General features: G+C 47.3%; 1 protein-coding gene across 15 annotated transcripts in view; it reads left to right on the forward strand.

The window, feature by feature from the left end:
* The first annotated feature begins 795 nt into the window (after positions 1-795).
* The window catches only part of PPFIBP1 (PPFIA binding protein 1), a 113,071-nt gene continuing 94,289 nt past the window's right edge, over positions 796-19,577 (forward strand). For 11 of the 15 annotated variants that reach the window (XM_068656227.1, XM_068656273.1, XM_068656255.1 and 8 more), the window contains exon 1: positions 797-945. The gene's annotated coding sequence lies outside the window, so the exon portion shown is untranslated. Of the gene's footprint in view, positions 946-1,152; positions 1,299-19,577 lie in introns of those variants that run through there. The other 4 variants (XM_068656265.1, XM_068656300.1, XM_068656366.1 and 1 more) reach the window with 3 other exon arrangements.

A 19,577-nucleotide genomic window follows, 5' to 3' on the forward strand; every position in this document is an offset into this window, starting at 1 on the left:
AAGTTTTGAGATGGAAGAACTAACAGATACAAAGGAAGACCAGGGATTAGTAACTGTGTGGCTGCTTTTTCTTCTTTTCTTGCAGCCTAAGACTTGACCCCTCTTGAATCTGTGATGTACTCCAGCTTTGTGGCCAACTCCACAGACTGGTAACCTGCCAGAAAAAAAAGGTGTTTTGCATCAGTTTTTCCTCTCTGTAAACTGTGCTTGAACAGTGAATGTCATGCTCCAAATCGGGTAGAACTCAAAATGTTTACTTTCCATGTGGTTCTGAATAGAAAATTTCACATTTTCTTTAGCAGCTACAGTCAGAAATGATGCACAACCAAAACACTTTTCCACATCCAAAACGATTAAGTTAAGCGCTTTGTCTAACCCGTCCGGTGGAAGAGGGGACGGGAGGAAGAGCTCCGGGAATAAAGAAATCTGGCGTCGAGTGAATCCCGAACCCGTGCTCTGCGGGTTGACCTGGCCGCCAGGCGCGTAGGGCCGGTGTCTTCTCTCTGGCCAATGGAGCTGGGTGTCACGACCGACTCTTGGGGCTCCCCGGGAGCCGTCCGAGGGATGCGGGAGAATATGTCAGCCCGGCGGTAGAGAGCAAGAGCCGGCAGCCGAAGCGCGAAGGCGGCGGGAGGAAGCCGGAGCGAGTCTCCCAGTACCTAGGGGCTGTGGCTGAGGGGCGGCGGTGGGGGCGGCCAGCGCCGCTCCCTCCTTCCCCGCCGGCCGAGTGACTGCGGTGGGGCCCAATCAGGGCCCCAGCCCGGCCCGGCGCTGCCGCCCGCCCCGTCGGGGAGGCCCAGCCCCGGGGCGGGGAGCGAGGCGAGGGCCCGGCGCGGCGCGGCCCCGCTGGGTCCTGGCCGCTGTGTGCCAGGCGGGGCAGCCCGGAGCAGGCGGCAGACAGAGGTGCGGCCGACCTGGGAGTGCCTGGCGCGGCTTCGGGCGCAGGTAAGGGGGAGCCTGGCTCCTGCGGGGGGCTCCCGAGGCTCAGAACGAAGCCGGCGTAGCCCAGCGCGGCTGCCCCGTCCCGTCCCGCCGCCGTGCGGGCGCCGAGCCCGGGGCCGTCGCCTGGCCGGGTGTCCCCAGGGCTAGACGGCTCCCGTCCCCGCAGGGGGTCCCCGCCGCCTGCTGCCGTCCCCGCAGGGGGTCTCTACCGCCTAACCCCGGCCCAACGGGGCCCCCTGGAGCCGCTGGCCCGCGGCCCTGGCCTGGCTTGGGCGGAGGAGCCCGGCTGCCTTCCCTCTGGGCTGCCGCCCCCGGGCCGGGCGAGGGAGCGTGACCCCGCCGCAGCCCGGCTAGAGGTGAGCTGGAGTCGGCCCTGGTGAGCGCCCTGGAGCTGGCTTTCGTTCCCGGAGTAGAGTTTAGGGAGGTTTGGGGGAGCGGAAGCCTCTGCTTTCATCGGTGCGGGCTGTGGTGGGACGCTGTAGTTAGGAGTGCTGTGAAAATTTGGCTGGGAGTCATATCCTGCACGAGCAAATGTGTTTTGATTTAAGGCCTGGGGTTCTTACATCCTATAATTATTTTTTCTAGGTCTGTTTCTTTTAGTTCTGGGACTTGGGTGAGCTGAAATAGCTGTGCTAGCTCACGCCCTGGCTGAGGTGCAGCTGTAGCAGTGAAAAGGTGCTTTGTACCTATACAGCTGTTTCCACGGGAAGAAATAAGCCATGCTGTTAAGCGCTTTTCTGCAGTATAACATCATGCTTGTGCTCTCCTGTGGAAGTGCAGTGCAGATGATTTGGGACAAACGCAGATGAAGTGTTTGGGACGTGCACTCGGCTGTGTCTGGAGCAGTCAGACTCTGCTGGTTCTGTTTATTTCAGCCCAAGCTCAGATACTACCAGCAGCAAAATGTGTGAGCTCTGGCATGTGTTGAAATGGCAGCACGATTGAGCAATGAGAGTTCCAAAAACTAAGCAGCAAAAATGGGTCACTTGGAGTGAGAATATTCTTTGTGCTTACATTATCGAGTATCTGACAGCAAGATGTTTCAGTGTGCCAAATCCAGATTTATTGCTTCTATTAAAGGTAGCAGCCGTGGCTTGAGGATTTATGTTTGTCAAGGACAAAAGTGGCTTGCCGTTACAATAAAAACGTGAATACGGATTTCAGTAAAACTGATGAGATTCACAAGGCAGCGCTGCAGACAGGTTGTAGGGGCATCCCAGAAACTAGGAAAACTGAAATCTGTTTTAAGTTTTGGTTCCAAACACGGCAAGCATTTTGGTCTAGAGAGACTTTTTTGTGTTGGTAGGAAGTGAGGAGCTGCAGCGCTCCACAGTTTGGGTGGAAGCCATCCTGGGAGAGTTCTGACAATAGGATTTAGTGTAATTTCTTGAAAAGCTGTAGATCAGCTCCTTGAAGCAGGGGGAATTGTTTGGTGTGCAAGTGAGAGACTGACTCAGTGCGTGCTGCGTGGCTCTTAAAGATCAATGTCGCCATGCCTGGAGTATGAAGCCACTGTTTCTCTCCCTGAAGGCAGTGTCAGCTGCATGTGTTTACCTGGCTGCAGAGCTGGGCCTGTGAGAGCTGTTTCTCTCTCCAGCAGCATTGCTCTTATTCAGAGGCACTGCTGCTTTTGAGCAAGGTGCTGTTAGATATTCAACAGCTGCTGTAACTCTGTCAAGAGCCCAAGTCAAAATATATCATGCCAGATTCAGGCACCTCTGCAGCTTCAGTGAGTTTTGCCCTGGGTTTTCATCCTGTGTGCTGGCTCAATTCTAGGTTTAGCAGATCAGCTGAAGACTGTTTGAGCTGTTCTGTCCTCTGCACATGTGTCCACAGTAGATCGGTGCTGTGGAGAAATTTGTGAGTAACGTTTCTGCTTCCATGCAGGGTAGAGTGCCTTGAGGTCAGGGATGTCACATGGGGCAGAAGGCTCTGCTGAATGCCATCTTCTGTTCCTACATAGATGCAAGTCATGTTCCTGCTTTGGGCTGTGCTGTCTGTTGCAGTATAAAACGTGTTGTGGGAAGTAATGGGGTTCTGATTAAAAGATCTCTGGAGGTGTATTGGGAGACTTCACTTGCGAGCTGTGCCTATGAGGATAACTGTTGGCGTTCCTGAAATTACAGCCATTCCCAGGACGCTGAGGCTTGTTCTCATCTGGTACTGCCAGCGTGGTCCCATCGCTTGCCGGTGATGAGGAGGACATCTGCTCTCTGATCACCAGTTGTGTCAGGCTGGTCTGAGGAGAGGAAACGCTGTGTGCTGATGTGCATGGTCCCATGTGCTGCAGGAGGTTTTGTCTTAAATCTGCCAGAGTAGGGTGTCTGTGGTTTTTATGTCTTACACTGCATCAAGGAATCAAGACAGTTTCAATGAGGAGAGACTTACTCCTCTGAAGTAAGAGGTGTGGAACAAAGGCAGCTTGCTTACTTTCTTAACAGTGATCTGATGGTATCAAAATGTACCTCTGGCTTACTGAGGACAAGATAGTGCTGCTGCAGACCCGTTAGAGTTACTAATTTCCTTTGTGGTGCTTCAAATTGTGTGTTGTCTGTGATGGTGAGGGAGCACAGAGAGAGAGGGGTGCCTGTGTCACGGGTCTGATATGACTGTCCAAAATGTGTCCTTGGCCCCAATGAAGGGGTAAAAGGAGTGCAAGAAAGTAAATGCTCATTCCTGGCGAGTCTGTTGGTTTGGTGTAGTTTTTGGTAGAAAATGAAATAGCCCAAATATCTGACAGGATTCAGGGAGACAGTGGAGCATCCTGAAAATTTCTGTGGTGTTAGAGTTTGGTGAAGCCCCTGTCCCACTGCTGACAATCTCCACGCCTTTTGTTAAGGTACTGGTGACTTGTGCCTCAGCTCCTAAATGGCAATGTGCAGGTTAGGTTGCTATGCCTGAGGTGGCTGCTTCTCATCCATCTGTACCTTTGTTATTTTCTGGCTGCAAAGCTCAAGTTTTGTTGCTTCTTTAAAGATCTGCGATTATGTTCTGGCCTATTTCTGTATGGCCTTGCTTTGGCAGGCAGGTGTTGTTGTGTTTGCTCTTCTTGTGTGCAGCTTCTGTGTACAGCTGTGTATTAAGAATAAATAAAAACAATACCTTAATAAATAAAACCACTTAGTACTGTCCTATACTTAGGCTGAGTGGTGTTCCCCCCATTTGTCATTGTGAGATCCCATTAGTCATCTCATTAGCGACTCTGCTCTTGGATGCAGTCCAAGAGAGGTAAACTACATTGCCTTGTCTTGTGTTTTCTGCTGGTGTCTATACCCAGGCACTCACTTAACATTTATTCATCATGTACTATGAATTCACACCCTGCCTTGCCCTGCTGTATATCCGTTTGTGTGCCCAGAGCCCAGGTTGCATGTTGTGGTGTCTCCTTAACAGAAATACCGTATCTTGTTCTCCTCCTGTGCCAGTCTTTGCATGTGTGCTGACTGTTCTGGCTGCAGCGCAACGAGGGCATCAGCCTGCCGTGTGCCTTGGTAGGACAGTGAGTGATATTGCTGGAGGGATCACTGCTGAACAGGTTATCTATGAGTGGAGGATCTCAGAAATCAATGATGTTCACTGTTCAGATAGCGCTTTGAAGACAGTGGTTTTATGTACACTAATCTTTGTAGCCTGTCATAGGAAAGGCAGCGTGTTACTTCCGAGAGATTACATCTCCTGGTTCTTGAGAAGTCAGCACCCAATCCAGGATCAAAGCTTGGTCCTTTTGGAGCATGATTTTTCTCTTGCCACAGGGTTGTTATCAGCAACTGTTGCATCTCTAACTTCAGGTGACTGAGAGCTCAACAGATGGGTACACTGAGCTGTAACACCTATCTTGGCGCCTTTCTGGTGGGGTCTTTGCCGCGGCTCTCTCCTTGCTCTGAGTGCCCTAGCAAGGGTGTTCAGCCATGAACACACAGCAAGATGCAGGCAGCGATGCATCAGTTTTCCCTCTCTCTTTTTCTACCCATGTCTCCCCAGTTGGCTTGTGTTTTGGTCCAGCTCAGGGAGAGAAGACTGGCTGTCTGTTATTTTTCTAACAGGCTTTGCTCCCAAGATCATGACTTTCATTATGTGTAAAGAATTGAATTTTCCATCAATAATTAAGTTATCACACTGGATTTTCAGTTGCTTTCCCATTGTATGCATTGCCCTTGGTATGGGCATATGCGATTTCCTGATACCTTTAACTTCCAGAGCATTTTGTCCCTCTGTGACTTATGTTGTACATGAGGAAAGTGTGGTGTTTTAAAGCTTTATGCTTTTTATAACTGCTCTGCTTCTGTTTCTGTCACAAGGCCAAGATAAACCAGTTATGTAAAGAGCTGATTTCTTTCCTCAGTGGAAATATATTTAGATACAGGTCTTGAAACCAGCCATAGCTGTATTCTTCCTTCTCCCTGTGCTCTCCTTAGCCACCTTCATCTGTAACAGAGAAGGCAGGTGGAGAATGTGGAAGGGCTTGGGCTGTGCAGTCCAGCCTGGCAAACCCCAGCAGTTTTTCCCCTGGGTGGGAGTCCTGCACTGTCTTGCTTTCGACTGCTTTGTCCCTTCAGGCCATGAGAGCTAAAGTTTCACCAGCACTGTCTCCACGAGAGGTGCTCTGTGGGGGGAGTGCTGCTAAATCTTGCCCTCATTGCTTGCATGCTGTATCTTTTCCTGCATGTTGTATTAGGGCCACGAGGAACAGCCCCTGGTGTAGACTACAGATGGACCATGCTTTTGATGAAAGAGAAGAACAAGTGTGAATCTTGCTAAAACTGCTGGGAGATGCAAAAGCCAAAACATGTGAGATTACTTAGGCAAGGGAGATTGGATAACCTGTCTGGCATCAGGCTGGTGTCCCACTCTCTGTTAAGGTAAGGCTGCTCGCTGTTGCTCTGCCTCATTAAGCCATACTGGTTGTGCCAAAGAGCCAGGGCCAGAGGCCATTTAAGGAGTCTCTGGTTCAACGTGCCAGAAGAAAGACAGAAATAACAAAAAGTCCGACTTTAAGCAGCCATGTGCGTGCATCTTGATGGCAGTCACACTTCTGGTAGGCTCAGTGCTACAACTCTTGAATGAATAAAATCCCATTGAATGCCATCTGTGAGCATAAGGATTCCAAGATAGAGTGCAGTGGTCCAAAATTTGGTTTGTACTTGCATCTATCTTTGAAAGCTTTTTTTCTTAAATGTTAGTGGAGAACTTAAGGCAGAGACTTGAGCCAGCTATTACAGCATCTGAACTGGTGAATCTTTGCACTGTTAAAGACAGCCCTATAATTATGTCTTTGATTTAAAGTGTGCTGATTTATGCTAGTGGTTATCTGATTTTTAAAGTTTTCTCATAAGTCCAAATGTGGCAGATGTGGGAGAACAACTTTTGCCACATCTGTAATGCAGCAAGAAAAAAATAAGTGGAAATTATGATGATAATATGGTCTTACATGCCTGTTTTCGAGTTGATCAATTCTGAAACAAAAATCTAGGGGAAGAGTGTAGTGTGTATTTAAAATATGAAAGTAGGAGATGACCCCAAATAATTCATAAGACTGCAGTGGTTCTGAAGGGAGATACAACATTCCCAAACTTTAGCTGGTAATAGAACATAGCTTTCATGTGGTAAAAACAAGCAAGCTGCTGAACAGGCCAGCCTCCATCTCCTCATTTTCAAATAATCCCCTTGCAGTGATCTTTTATGACTGACAGAATCAGGAACACACACTTATCAAATTAGCAGCAGGATCACTTCCTGAGGAAGGGTGGTGACTTGTGATCCTGTGACAGCTTTACACATTGCTATCCCTGTGCTGCATGGTGAACATGGCCCTGTGAACCTGATTCGCTTGTGGTTATGTGGTCGGAGATCCATGGGCTGAATGACTGGCTTAGTGTGAGGAATAGGACATCTCACGGCAAGTTCTGAATTTAAATAGAAGGTCCTTAAAAATAACGATGTATTTTTTCTTTTGTCCAAGGAGAGGAATTCAGGGAGTGAATCAGAAGCTGTTCTATTGGTGTTTGTCCCTCGAAGCAGAACTCTGTAACCAGTTTCTCTCTCTACAGCAGAGAGGTACAGTTAAGGTTTGATCATGTTCATGCTTCAAGGGAGAGCCATGGCTTGGGCTGGCTGCGTTCAGTTCATCGCAGTAGTTTCTGTGGCTTGTGGTTTATTGCTGACTCCTGCTTTCCTGGTGACCCCTAAGGGAAAGGGCAGGGGCAGCATGCTTGCTGCACACCCAGCAGTTGATCTGAGGTTCCTGCAGTCAGTCACTGACTTTGAGGATGTGCTGGGTTTACTTGGTGTGCTATATGACACTGAAAGGCTTTTGGCAAGGCAGCTGTTGAACTGAGCAGAACCCCAAATGTTCAGTGAACTTCAATGCCATTCAAAGGATCTAGAGTTGTCCAGAAAGTCTAGGTAGGTGTTCTCCTGAAGTCTTGACTTGATATTTTCTCTGTAAAGTATACGTACACATTAGCTGTAGCTATAGGTTCAGGGAGAAATCCAGCCTCAAAGGTATAAGCATTCTTGAAGCAGGTGAGCTATTTTAAGTGGCCTAAATCACAGGGAGTGTAAGTATGGGGAGAACAATGTGCAGGCCCTTGGAGGCTGGTCTCTGTTTTCAGAAGTCGTGAGATGGGCATGTGAAGGTGTGTGTAGGACCAAATTAAGGTTGTGCAGAGCATGATGCAAATTATTAACATCTGTCTCAACCGGCAGGTGACAAAAAGTATCTTCATTGTACAAAAGTGTTGAGCTGTTGCTGTGTTTCTGAACATAGTTATTGTCCCGCATGGCTGTAGCAGTGGTCATGGGTTCTGTCCAGCTCAACAAGGGTGCAGACAATGTGGGTTTGTGAAAATTGCCCTTGCTGCATGGACACTGCTAGAATCTGTTTTCCCTTAGCCTTGGGTCAGGTACTCAAGTCATGAAAAAGTCCTGCAGAGATGAAGCGTTGGCAAGGAGAGGGAGCATGTAGCTAATTGGGATCTCTGCAGTTAGAGTGTAGAAGGATATTATCTCTGCAATTAGAGTGTAGAAGGATATTAATAGATACTAGGCATGTGACTGCTGTTGTACCTTGCTGTGTAAGGCTTTCTGGTAGATTCAAAGGGTCTTCTCTACCACCTAGCTTAAATGTAACACTGGTTTATTTGTATCCATCCCAGAGAAGTGGGCAGAGTGTGTTTTCTCTGAGAGCTGCAGAGAACAGGGTGCAGATGGAGGCAAGGGCATGGATGGGGCCATGCTGGGGAAGTGGTGGCTGTGTGGGGGCCAGGAGCAATCCTGGTGCTGGGAGCAGCTGGATTCCACATCCGAATGTACATGCTGGAAGGCAGGCTGCTGTGGTGGGAGGTGGTGGCGTAATGAATGGCTCTGCTCCCTCTGCTGCTCAGCTGGAGCCTTTTTGCTCTCCTTCCTATAGTGAAAGCACCTCTGATAGGCTTTTGCTCATTGGGTGGAAGGGGTGGTACATTGGGGTCCTTTTATAAGAACAAGACAAAAACTTAATCCTCCCAAGATGATGTATGCAAGGTCTCTGTTGCATGCTACCCAAAGCTGCCAGTCGCTTTGGATAGCATACCTCCTGAGAACCTCTCTGTGCTGCAAGGGGTCCCTTCATGTTTTCTCCCCAGTTCCTGTCCACTGCTGTGCACACAGTGGGGCAAAGTCTGCCTCAGGACGAGGTGGGTGTGTTGACCAGCTAATCTCTGGGAAAGGCACATGGGAGCTCGGTGCCTCCTGATGGTTTGGGTGCTAGCTTTGTAGTGCCTTCTATCCTGCTTCCAAAACAGCATTAAACAAAGGAGGCTTTTTTTTTTTTTTTTTTTTTTTTTTTTTTTTTTACTCTTAATTTAAATCTGTGGGAAGTTGGTTTTGGTTTAGAGCAGGGATCTGAAAAGGCTTGTCAGTTGGATCTTAGAACCATTCAGCTTTTTTTTTATGTAACCAAAGTTCATTTAATGTGTGACAGCACTTTTAATTTACATTTTTAAAGGAAACATCAGGGGAAAGTTCAGAAATGCATATTTATGTATCTTGGCTAAGCTTGGGTCTAAGAACTTGTTTTTCTTATTTCAGTGAAAGAGAATTTATTGTCTTAGGCTGGGATTCTTTTCTGTTTTTTGGAGAGGACAAAAACCACAAAAGAGCATATAGTGGCTTACATTTGTCTACCCCTTCCTTTGGGTATGAAACCTGTTATTAACAGGTTTCAACCAAAAGTGTCCTCTCAGAGGTTTCCTGACATGTCCTGTTGGTGTTCTACATGTACCTCCCATGCAGTGCTGGGTAGGATCACTGCAACCTCTGACAGTGCTGGTATAGAAACTTGTTTTCAGGGGTGTCTGCAGGACCCACAGCACAAGCAGGAATTTGGACACCATGTGAGTGCATCTGTTCTCACCACCCTTGCTGGGGACGCAGATGTGCCCCCCTTACACTCCCTGGCCTTGCAGGTGTACACAGCATAGGTGTGGCTGTGTGTTTTTAGTGTGGGCTGGTCCGACCACTGCCGAGAATGGTGAAAGTGCCGTGATGCTCACAAGACCCTGTGCTTCCACCCACGGCGGCAGCACCCATATGCCCCAAAGGTTGTGATGATGTTTCTCAGCAAGCTTCCCATGGATGATGAATCCTTTCCCCCTTCCAGGCCTTCACAGGAATTAACGAAGCAGTATCGATGACGCAATTGAGTGTTATGTGCCAGGAGTAGTAACATCCATGGACATGCTTCTGCAGCAGCATCTGGCTGGCTGTCCCTCTGTTTGCAGCACTGCTAGAGAGCATCCTTTTCGTGAACAGCTGTGAGGCTTAAAATGTAATGTGGAGATAAGAGCATTGTGATTTATTTTCAGGGTGGTGCTGGTAAACTTCCTGCAGCTTGGTGGGGAAGATAATCTTGCAGGTTTGGGCTCCATTGTTGTAACTGTGTCTAAGGTGAATATAAGAAAAATATTTTGGTCGAATAGGCTTTCCTCTCTGTTTTATCCAAAAGGAAAAATCTGTTATGAGCCTGATACATTGTTCTTATTACTAAGAGTATCTGAGTGGGACCTGAATCTGTAATTACTTGCACGTTCTTATCTGTGTGATGCAGTCTTTTCCAGGTTGCTTGTTTGGCTTTCAGAATCACTCGTCACGACACGCACTGTTAAATCCACATATGCAGAAGTACTTGATCATAAAGATGTCTATATGGCAAATGGCATTTCTTTTGGAATTGTTTTGGGCATCATGATAGAAATGGCTGCTAATGACCAGCATTTGTTTTGCTTACAGAAACTCTGGAGCTGCAGAGGGAAAGGAGGGTGATGTGCAGAGAAGTTGGGCGAGACATTTGTCAAAAGGCTTTCCCATAGAGAGGAGGGACTGATCACCTGCAATGCCTGCCAGGGGTGAGGCATCCACATATGCTGACTGGGAGGAGAGGGGATGTCTTCTAGCCCTGTGTGGTGATTGCCTGTGTTGGTTCAGTAAACGGAAACTTTCCATAGTAAAAGCAGTTCTGCACATTCCCAAACTTAACATCCCCTTCCTTCTTCATTCCCTTTGGTGTGTGTTATCAGGCATTACAAAGAGCATTGAAAGTGAGGTTGGAAGCTGGAACCATGTTTGCCCTGCTGATGGTGGCAGCATTGCAAGGATGGAGTCCTATCACATCTCTGGAGAGCTTTTTGTCAGAGCAAAACCACAGCAGGCCCTTGGAGATTGCCTCCTTTTGTACAGGGTGGTGGCAAGTAGAGCTAGAGATGTTACTCCTTTTGGACCAGGCTGGGAGGCTGTCCCTCTGTTGTGTGCATGTTATGTAGTAGTGGATGTTTTTTCCTTCTGTCTTGGAAAAAGTGCTAAAGCAGTACCTGGAGTTCAGGGCTACTTTCTGCAAGAAGCCTCCATGCTGCTGTCTCTATCTAAAATCCTTCTGAGTCTTCAGCTTCTTGCACTCAGATCTTGTGGTGTGTAAAACTCCCTCTTTCTCTGTTCTCTTTCAGGGAATTTTTACAAATAAATCAATAGCTGTCTAGTTATGACAGCGAGAAGTAAAAGGCTGTAATGTCTCCATGGCTACCTAAAAAGTACTTGCAAAATGCTAATGGAAGAGAGTGCCCTACAATTATCCCATATATTCCTTGCATGCAGACTGAAAATCATTTGCATTAGTTAAGTAATTGTTGCACACTTGTTCAGTGTTTGGTTACTGGAAAAAATTTTTGTTCTTTTAACCTTGTGAGGCTGAAAAAATGAGTTGTTTTAAATAGAAAACTACCTGACCTGAGCTCTTGGTAGATGAACTGACTGTAAGTTCACCAGCTAAATCCAGCTTTCTTTTCCCTCGTGTTTCATGTAGCATCTGAAAAGAGATTCATGTAGCATCTGAAAAGAGACAGCTTGTGGCAAATTAGCTAGGGTAAGACTACAAAAAGATTGAATTATTCCTGTTTCAACAGCTCACAGCGTGCAAGCACTTGCTGGCTGGTTTGTACATAATCTGTATCTTGGATGAGTTTGCCAGAGCTTCTTCGATTGAGAAGAAAGTAAACAATTTCCAACTGGAAACCTTGCCTTTGATGTAAATGATAATTCATTCATTCATCAGTAAAAACACCACGGAGACACAATGAGCAAAAATTGTGGCGAGTCTATGTTTGAGTGTCTCACAATAAATGCCTGGGCCTGTTTTGTTTTGTGAAGAGAAGATGTTTGATGTGCTGTCCTGCACTGTCCTGAAAAGTCACTTTGCTCCTAGTGAAATACAGCGCTGGCATGAAAATGCAGTTGTCAAAGCATATGTGAGGTCGTCCTGTGCATGTAGTTGTGCCCTATGCTGCTCTGGTCACTTCAGGGCATGGCACAAAAATAACAGGGTGCAGAGTGAGGTCTGCTGTAGTTAGGCAAGGCTAATCTTACTGTCAGGCATCTGTAAATGCAGAAGTACATGTAGTTGGGACAAGATAATGTTTCTGTAGGGACTTGCCTTGATACAATGATTTATTGCAGCACTTCTGGAAGGGAGAGACTGAGCGGGTAGGGAAGTTACAAACATGTGGCAATAGTTTAGGATTGGCGTCCTGGTCATTTAGGACAGCGCATCCAGCTGGACTGGCGGTACTAAGTTGGAATTTGGCTGTGACGCTGCAGGTAATGCTTTCTCTTACAAAATTTCTTTTTATGGCTGTGGGGATTTAGGCCTGGCTTCGTTGTCACATGCGATGAAAAATCCTGTCATGCCTTACCTTAAAAAGTGGGGTGAAGTTCTATCCCCTGATGATACTTGCTATTGTAAGGAGACCGAGGCATTTGGCTGAATTAATGACTGACGTAAAAACAACAGAAGAGGTCCCTCCAGGCTCTGGGGTTTTGTATCAGGTGTGTTCATCTCGCCAGCTGCCCCTCGCCTTCCCAGGTGTGGCAGCTCTCTGTCTTGTAAGCTTTCAGTGCTGTGTGATCTGGCCAGACCCAGTGCCTCCTGTCCTGTTTGCCACTCCTAGCAACAATGAGAGGAGGGGGGTCCTTGACAGCCGATGTGTATGTGACCCCTAATCACATCCCTGCTGGAGGACGGGCTCCCTACCTGCAGCTGTGCCCTGCTGCATGACCTGTCACTCACCGTGGAATCCCCTGGTAAGTGCAGAGTCCTGTCTTTAATCCTGCTTGTCTAGCTTGCACTACAAAGCCTCGAGGCAGGAACTTTGTCTCCCATCTCCACAGCCTCCTGCCTGGATCTCATCAATGTTTACACAGACATGCGAGGGCAGCCAGAGGTTCTCTGGAGCCTGATAGAAGCCATACATGAGATTAATCCAAATTAAACTGTTACGCCTTCCACAGTAAACAGGAGATTGTAGCACAGATTCAGCATGTTGCATAGCTTTAAGACTATGAAGAACAAAAAGTGAATCCTTCTCCAGAAGTTGGCCATGCCTGTATTAGGCTCGAAGAAATTTTGAGACAAACCAGTGCTCCAAGCTCACTGTGTGGGCGTTTGTGAGAAGCGAAGGCTCCTTGGACGGATTTATGGGAGAGGACTGTGGGCACAGCAGTGCTGAAGATGAAGTAAGGGAGCTGAACAAAGCATGGGCCTGTTCTGCATGAATTTGTGGTTGTGGGCTCATGTGCTCCTCCCTGCAAGAATGGAAGAGGGCAGGTTGAATGCAATGGGTTGACCTGGAGCTGGTTAGCCTGCCTGATGGCATTTTGTTTATCATACAGGTACGTGTGCTCACTCCACGTGCTTGACAGCAATAAGAATGTGTCCTAGGGGTATGGAGACCAGAGGGAGACAATCTGGTTGGGTCAGTCTTCGAGTGGGCATGAGGAGGCTGCCTCATTGTTGCTGCAGAGCTTCTTGCAGTGCTTGGGGCATGCTGAGGGTTGGTTGGTGTCCAGGCTGGCAACAGGGAGCCTGGCACTGGCCACAGAAGCAGGAAAGCTTGCTGCTGGGGGAGCTGGCTCTGTCCCTGACCCCTTTTCCCAGCACTGGCATGAAGGTGTGGTGGACTTCCCCGCAGGGAGGACAGCCTCGGAGGCCAGGAGTATTTTCACTGGATGGAGTCCAGGTCACCCACGGGGACGTGAAGCTTTGCTGGCTTGCGTCTTTGGATTAGGCATATTTCTCCCAGTGAGCGTTTACGCCTTGCAGAAAGTGACAAGCCTACAAAAATGTGTACACTCTGGTCCTGGTGCTGGTCTCAAACACTGATGGAGGCGAGTGATGGACTGGTGTGCTTCTGGGCTTAAAGAGAGCAGCGTGGCACTCAGAGGGTTCCCAGCACCACCTTGGAGTGGCCCTGGGGGCTGGGAATGGGGAGGTAGGTGTGCTGTGGAAGGGTTTCAAACTGCAGGTCAGCACGGGAGCTCAGCATGGCTTGTCTGCGGGTGTGAACGTGGCAGTGAATGTGGCACTATCACCATCTGGCCGCCGCCTCTGCCTGCGAGGAGATCGTCTGGGTCTGGTGGGTGCCAACAGGCATGCGACCCCTCTGTGGGGCTGGGGAGAGGCAGTTTCTGACTGTGAGCTCTGATCCTCTGTGCCCATTGCACCTGTGTTTGAGGAAAGGACCAATTCTGTATTACACAGCGGGAATCAGGCATTGATTTTCCAAGCATGTTGCTTAGGAGTAAAGTACAGAGGAAACGCTGCTGATGGCGAGGAAGGAACTTGCTGTGTCCCCTGTACTTGTGGGTCCCTCCTCCCCTTTGCTGCCTGCTCAGCAGATGAGCATATTAACTGCTTGTGGCTGGATTTCCAGAGAGGAGGCTGCTTCTTGAGACTTCCTCTCGTAACTCACATCTGTGATGGATGCAGGCTGCGTTATGATTCCCGTCCAGCTGTGTATGTGTGTAGGGGGTTATGTATATGTGTATGTGTTATTTTGGCATCTGCAAAGACAACTTGCCTAAAAATAGGCTAAAGCCACAAACTTAGCAGCAGAAGTAGCTGTACCCAGAGTCTTGCTTGTTTCATCTTTCTTTTTCTGCTTCCTCCCCTTAAGGAATATTTGTTTGGAATACGCATTGTGCCATAGCTTTAGCACAAAAGTTGCTTGTGCTGGGGGACTGAGCAGCTGTTGGGGTGGACAAGGCCAGGCTGAGCTCTGATTGTGGCTCTAGGGCTCAGGTATGTTGCTGCACTCTTTTTCTTTCCTTCTTTCGTCCATCTCTCCTCTTTTGGATCCTGAACTCCTCCAAGATGGGGAACAGAGTGGCGTGCAGAGCCCTCGCTGCATTGGATTATGTTAGCTGGTACCAGAGACCTGCAGATTTTAGGACTGCGAATCAACTGAGCCTGTGAGCAGGAGGAGTGGCTGTTTGGCTGTGTTCTTGTGGTTGTTTTCCGTTCACCGACTGCATTGCTGGGGTAGTAAATAGCGGTGTTGAATTTTTGGACAAGGCTTTTGTACAAGATCTTGTCTCAAGATGCTCAGTCAACCACCTACTGTAATGCAGAGTGCCAGTCTAGTTTTGCAAAGTGAAGCTCTTACGATCTTTGTGTTAATTTAATTTCCTGCATAAGACACGGAGCTAGATGATTCAAAGAAACACTGTAGACACGTAATCCAGGTAGAAGCAGAATTTCCATATGTATACATGTGCAATACTTAAAGGTTTCTGGTGACGTCAGGGAGGAAGTATAAAAATACACACAAAAAATCAATCCTATAAAACTTGTCTATTTTGAAGAAAGCATTTAGTTGGTAGGGATCTGCATAATGGAAAACAGTCAAAGCAAGAATGGAGAAAGCATCAAATTAGTATCTTCTCTAGTGGTGGGAGTGGGGTGCATTGTCTTTTAAATGAATATAAAAATGTATTCCAGACAGCTTGTGAACAGTCAAGATTCAGTGGTGTGAGCATAAGGGCTATTATTTTGGCTTCCTGGCTGGATTCCAACTTCAGGAATCCTGATTCAGGGTCAAATGCCTCCTTGCTATAGACAGGCTTCCAGTACTTAAAGGGGGCCTGCAGGAGAGCTGGGGAGGGACTCTTTCACAGAGTGTAGTGGTAGGCCAAGGGGAATGGCTTTAAACTAAAAGAGGGTAGGTTTAGATTAGACATTAGGAAGAAACTCTTCACTCAGAGGGTGGTGAGGCACTGGCACAGGCTGCCCAGAGAAGCTGTGGATGCCCCATCCCTGCAGGTGTTCAAGGCCAGGCTGGATGGGGCTTTGGGCAGCCTGGTCTGGTGGGAGGTGTCCCTGCTGGGGGCAGTGGGATGGAACCAGGTGGTCTTTAGGGTCCCTTCAAACCCAAGCTATTCTGTGATTACCACCTCCTCCTATTCCATGGGACCAGCAACTCAATCACTTTTCCACCCTCCAATGTCCTTTGTAATTGAGCCTTGCCCACGTGCGTTGAGCTCAATACTGGCTCCTGCAAAGTCATGAGTGCTCAAAATAACACTCTTGCCACACTTCCTGTGTCAAGTGGCTGAAGAGAAGTATTTGTGGGAAGAGGTGGTCCTGGCAGAGCAGACCCCTCACACATTAACCGAGCTCAAGTGAACTTGGGCCTCCTGTGAAAAGAGAGCAGTGCTCTGGATAGCAGTGCCTGTGCTTGCCAGGACACCACAGGGTCCGAATGATCTCTGTGGGGTGTGTATTTATACAGAGCACTGTGCTTCTTATATATGTGTATATATAGATACAGCACTGAAATATTAAAGTAAATGTATGTAAATACATATAAAGGGGTCTATATTATAAAAAGTTCAGCTGCTCTCTGAATTTGTCCATAGGGTATAAGGGTGTTGTTCCTGCATATTTGTGTGCATGGCAGAGGAAAACAGCGGGGTAAACTCACAGAATTTAGGATTTACCTGAGCACTGGCTGCTTGTGCTGCTGCTAGGTGTTGCTGAAACACGCATTGTCAAACTGTTGCCTCTGTCTCCCTCTGACTCGAATTAAAGGTGCCACGCTTCAATTAAAGATGCAGATGAGAGGTCAAGCTACAGGCACTGCTTGAATTAATTTTTCAATGTAGACAAGCTCTCTGCTAATCAGTGTGTATATCAAGTCCTGCAGCAGTTTAGTGCTTTTTGTTCTGCCACTTTCCTTCCCTGCATGCTGCCCTCCTGCTGTACTGCTGTTCAAAGTCTGTCTCATTTCAGAAGTGTCTGCCTATCAATAATACATCAAATGATGCTCCCCAGGCTGTGTGTATTATAAAACACGTGTGTGTATAGCTGTGTATATGTGTGTATATCATTTCCAAATGCTTTTTATAGCAAGAGCATGATAATACAGTGTGTTTAATTGTGAATTGAATTAACAGAGTAATACTGCTGTTAAAAATATCCAGCAGGACTCAAGCTGGGAGCAAGGACATGTGCAAGTTACCTGGTTGGTGCACTCAACTCTGTGGTATGAAAGAGCTTTCCTGTCCCTTGTCAAGGGCCTGCTGTCTGTGTCTTCCAGTTGATCTGTGTGCCTCAGCATGATACACTTGTGTTCAGTACTCTGCTTGCACAGTGTGGGTGTAAGAAGCTGTTCCATACTGCTGACCTTCCTCATTTCTTCAAGCTTAACGTTGCCGGTCATAGGAAGTACAGCTACATGGCTTGGTGCTTCCTAAATTGTTTAAAAGGAGCTCTTGGGAATAAAGGCTGTTATTGCTCTTTTTCTTTGCTTTCTCTTCAGTCTGCTAATAATCTTGGCTTCTTGTTCACTTTTTCCCCTCTTTAAAAAGACTAGGAAAACAATGGTCTCTTTTTTTTTTTTTTGAACTGAGTTTGCTACATCGTCTGTAGGACAAATAAATCTTTTGCTTTTTCCTGGCTTAAAAATACCTCTAGTTGGAAGGAAACTATAAATCTAAAATAAAGAAAACTATAGTTTGGCCTTTCTTTCTTGGTTAGGCACAGAGTGATGTAATGAAAGGGCTACCAGGAGGACCAGAGAGATAAATTGTATGGGCTTGAGGACTTTTCTTCATTGCTTTCCTGACTCTGCCTTCCAGCCAGCCCGACACTTGGCCAAAGTCAGTCCCCAGCTGCTGCAGCAGTGACTCACAGCTCACCTTTACGTGCACACTCACCACAGCGATCATCGCAGCTATGCTGAGCGAAGCAGGAGGGCTGGCTGACGAGGGGCTGCAGCCCCGTTCCCTGCTACCCCGTGTCCAGCCCTGAGCAATCTCACCTTGTTTGAGCTGGTAACCCTGCCAGCTGTGCACAGCTGGAGCACAGCCTGCTCTCGCACGCATCTTCTTCTCCTGGGCAAGCAGGAGCAAAGAGGAGGCCTGGGTTGGAGGTGACCTCAGGGAGGCTGTAGGGTGGTCACACAGCATCTCTATTCCTTTGGTCTTACGACCAGTGTGGTGGCCCTTTCCCAACCCCTCCTACCCCTTCGGACTGTTTTGGGGCTAATAGTAGCTGTGTGGGGAGCATATAGCTCCAGCTTTTGAGCCAGCGGGTTCTCATGTGTCTGGATCCTGCTCCCTTGGGGTTTGTGACTAGACCACATCTTCGCAGCTCCTACTGTAAAGAGGCAATGACTGACATGCAAGGACTAAAAATATATTTTTTTAATAAGTCCAAAGTTGGTTTAGCCCTACCCTGGTACCTTCTCTGTGTGCTCCAATGTGCGAGTATTAGCATCAAAACTCTGGGTCTAACTCAGTGCTGGCTGGAGCAAACAAATGTTGAGGTGGTGCTCCATGAAGTCAATGCACAACCCTGTAGAAGTGCCCTTCGAGTCAAGTGCCCTTTAAGTTCAGCCAGAGAAAATTCTCCATGTCAGCCTGAGTTAGCAGACACTCCTGTTGATCTTGCTTGACGCTCGCTTTTCTGACTGCACAGCATCACTGTGTCTTCAAATTGCATGGTTGTTGTATGGCAAATTCCAGCTGCAATCCTCAACCGGTGGCAAATCCGACAGAGTACACGGTGAAGTGCTCTGCTTAAGCAGGGAGCTGAGGGGATGTGTAGTAGTTCACTGGCCCTTTGAAAAGACACTGAGGATGGATTTTGCAAAGTCCAGCCTTCAAAAATATTTCCTGTGTGCTCACTTTATTTTTCTATACTAACAAAGCTTATTTTTAAGCTCTGTATCAGTATCCTTGTGTGGAGGCTCTAAGATTACCTGCGCATTTATTAGCACTAACTTCACAGTGTGGGATTTGCATAGGCTTAACAACATTATAACATGCAATTTGAATTAAAAGTAATAGAGCCCTTGGATAGGAAGTCAAATCCTGAATAGTTAATATGACACAATTAAGTTTCTCTGTGCCTAGCTAGTAATAACACAAAACTCACGGCAGTATGGAAAAGCTGTTTGGGAACATAGAGATATGTTGAAGGACTTCTTCGCAAATGCTGACTGTTTGAATCGTTCTACTCTTTAAAAACCGATTTTCTTCTCCCTTTTGTCTTAACTAGCACTATTTTTTTTTCTGTGTGGAGTTCATAACTACCCCTTTGCTTGGGATGGATGGTTTTAAACAGGTAAAGCAAAGAGGCGTGTGTGTGGTAAGGTGCTGAAAGCCAATGATGGGTTTTCCCTTCCTTGGTGAGAGTTGATAAAACTTCTGAGGGCTCAGCAAGAACAGGGACTCAGCCAGAAGCCAAATAATCTGTTGCAAACGCTTCTGAGCTGCAGGCAAGGCTGGATCCCCTATTTTAGACTCCCTTCGAGGGAGTGGTAGCTGCTGTAGGTCAGTGATTATTTCAGTAGTGACCTTTTTGGGAATGTTTGGTGTCACATAAAAAGTTGAAAAAGCTACAGCAAGACTGGCCATTAAAGTGTGGATTGCACACGCGTGACCACAGTATCAGTACAGAAAAATGTTTCCTGGGTGTTGGTTGTATTTTCTTGCTTTTACAGAGGGGAAGTCTGAAACAATGTGGGGAAGAGATGCTCTCAGGCCTCTTGAATGAGCTAGCAGCTGAGCCCTGAACCTGAAGCCAGAAGCTGGTGGCTTGCCTCATCTCCATGCAGCACCACTGCCAGGCATCCTTCAGTACTTTGTGTTATTTAAAGGAAGGAAGCTCATGGATTTCTTTTGGCAAGAAACAGCAGACAAATTCAGGGATATAAAGCATCCAAAATTGCTCATCTTTTCCACACAAAATTTCTTTAAACACTGTGTTTCTATGAGGCAATCTTTCCTAATGATCTGATGTATCTGGCTTCATCAAAAACATCTGAAAG

This window comes from Anas acuta, chromosome 1, assembly GCF_963932015.1.
Source record: "Anas acuta chromosome 1, bAnaAcu1.1, whole genome shotgun sequence".
NCBI lineage: Eukaryota > Metazoa > Chordata > Aves > Anseriformes > Anatidae > Anas > Anas acuta.